Source organism: Fukomys damarensis, unplaced genomic scaffold (genome assembly GCF_012274545.1).
Source record: "Fukomys damarensis isolate Sample0158 unplaced genomic scaffold, DMR_v1.0_HiC HiC_scaffold_1, whole genome shotgun sequence".
NCBI lineage: Eukaryota > Metazoa > Chordata > Mammalia > Rodentia > Bathyergidae > Fukomys > Fukomys damarensis.
The window spans coordinates 38,482,563-38,485,115 of NW_022900913.1; the positions used below are offsets into that span (position 1 = coordinate 38,482,563).

The following is a 2,553-nucleotide window of genomic DNA, read 5'->3' on the forward strand; positions in this document are numbered from 1 at the left end:
CATTTCTAATTGGGAAATTAAGAAATCCAAAAAATTCTTTTCAGAACTTCAGTCATTTTAATACAATAAATTCACTGAAAAATTTTAAAGCATTGCAAATTAGAATGCAGAGTATATAAATATACATGTTTAAACATGTATCTAGAAATAAATAAGATATGTATGTGCATAGTCATTTGAGTTGTTCATCGTGACCCTGAGAAGTGGTGGATTCCTGTAAAGGATGGAATAGCCAATATAGAAGAAAAAGAGGAATATGGTTTGGTAGATACTGCAATTTGTTGTATGGGTGTTCTCTACTGCCTATATTTAATAAGCTTTTTAGCTCTCTTGTAGTTTATATTCTTATCTCACAAAAATCAATATTTTTATATTTGCATTGTGTTTCAAAATAGCCAGTATATTTCTTTTCATTTCTTGGTTAAATAAATTGCTTAAAGACAAAAAAATGAACAAAAAACCCAAGTTATTACAAGTGCAACAGTTCTCATAAATTAAGAAATGTTTATAAATATAAAATAATGCAATAACATATCTTGTTAAAGGAAAATAGCTTTTAGTTCTTTTGTGAATTAATCTGAAATGCCAAAAGTGAAATCGTGTTATGTTCATAGCCAGCTTCGTGAGGATGTTGCCCGCTGTCTAACATCTTTAGGACAGTTGGGGTGTTTCTGCAGAGCATTCATAATTGGAGTATTATCCAAAAGTAGTTTCATCAGCTGGTACTCTCTCTGTGGATTTACTGAAGTTCCTTCCACAGGCTTTATTAATTCTAACTTAAAGGTGTAGGTGTTCAACAGCCTTCATGACAACAGGTTTCTCAAAATTTGGGCCTTCCTTTGAAAAAACTTCTGAAACTCATTACAGAGCATTTGAAAATTAAAGGGCTCCTCTTCATAGATGTCATTTAAATATTTCATACCTATTACAAGACAAATTTCCAAGACTGATAGTCCATGTCCAACATTTGCTTTAGAATCCATTCTACAAAGCTGGACTGCCTCCCTCAGGTCTCCTGCAGTCAGAAATTGTTGGGAAGCTGTTACTCAATTTAAAGCAACCATCAACAGTATGTGTGATGACCTCAGGGTTTTGCTGACATTAAAATGATCAGTAGAACATCTCGTATATTTTTACCTTCTGAGAGGCTCTGAAAATTCCCATTCCACATCTCAACAAAAAGTTTATCTGAAAATTCTATAGGTAGAGATAACAGTTCTTTAAATATTTTAACATTCTGTGGAAAACCAAATGAATTCATTAAGTGTATCTGCCAGTGAGAAAATCGTGACTCCACTCTTTTTTCTGGGAGTTCCAAAATATGCAATTTACATGTAAGACGCATAACTAATATTGGAGTCTGCGCAGACTGAGAAATGTCAAAAAGATTATGGAGGAGTGTCTGGTTTTTATGATGAGCAAAATGATCAAATTCATCTAATATGAAGATCACTTGGCAACTACTAATCCTGTTACCTTTACTCACAGCTTGCAGAAGAAATGAAAAGTTTTCAGCAAAACTTCCAAAAACTATATCTCCCACTATATTTTCCAGATGCAACTGTGTTGTGATTTCCTTCAGAGCACTTTTATCATTGATCTTCAGCAGTCCATTGAGATACACTTGTAAAACATTTTCACTTCTTCTATTTCCATGAGTTCTTTTAAGGCATGATTTATCAACATGGTCTTCCCTGATTCTTGGGGTCCAACAATGAGTACAGAGTTACTTTCTCCATGGATAGCAGTTCTTTTTAGCAGTTCAATTAAATGTTTGTATTGCACTTATATTCAAATAGGTTACTATGCTGAGTCTAATAACAAAATATTTCCTGTAAAATTCTTTGTACTTAAGAAAGACACTCTCCATGTAGTGAGTTGAGATTCTTTGATTTATGATTGTTCATTTCAACAAATTCAAACCCTGCTAGATATCCAAAGTGTGAGTTCATGTTCTCTAAAGCCAAAGAATGAATTCTAGGAATAACAGAAGTTAAGAGCAGAAAAAAAAAGTTATGGAGAGAAAGAAAGCTTCTGTCTAAGAGAGACAGAAGAGGGACTGGAAAATGGGTTGCCCCTGTAGGTATACATTATTAAGGCAAATAATCAAGAGCAAAGTAATCAAGGAAAAGAAGCACAAAGAGTAAAGTCCAGGAGAAACCAGGTATGCACTTCTAAGTGTCCGTTCCCAGTGGAGCCACACAAAAGAGCTTAATTACACCAGTGAGAATGAGTGTTGGTGTGTATGACGTGCTGCCAACCAGGAACACTGGAATCTGGGATCCAGAGATTGTCTAAGGTCAATATGGTAATGAGCTATATCAAATAATTCCTAAAAAAACTTTGGGGATTTCTATGAATCCTCTAAAATGGCAGTTGTCAACCTTCTTTGACCCAATAATTTACCATCTTTTAAACATAGTTGTATAATGTAGTATTCTAAAATACAATTGTTAAATAACATAGCCTGCTTTCACGTCCTTTTATAAATACTTTAGCTGTAAACTGAAGAAATACAAAGTAACTCAAATAATATATACTTAGTAATTATTA

At 33.5% G+C, this 2,553-nt stretch overlaps 1 pseudogene; it reads right to left on the reverse strand.

Annotated features, from left to right (window-relative positions):
• Window positions 1–608: 608 nt before the first annotated feature.
• Window positions 609–1,907, reverse strand: LOC104876121 (annotated as a pseudogene).
• Between the last annotated feature and the right edge of the window lie 646 nt (window positions 1,908–2,553).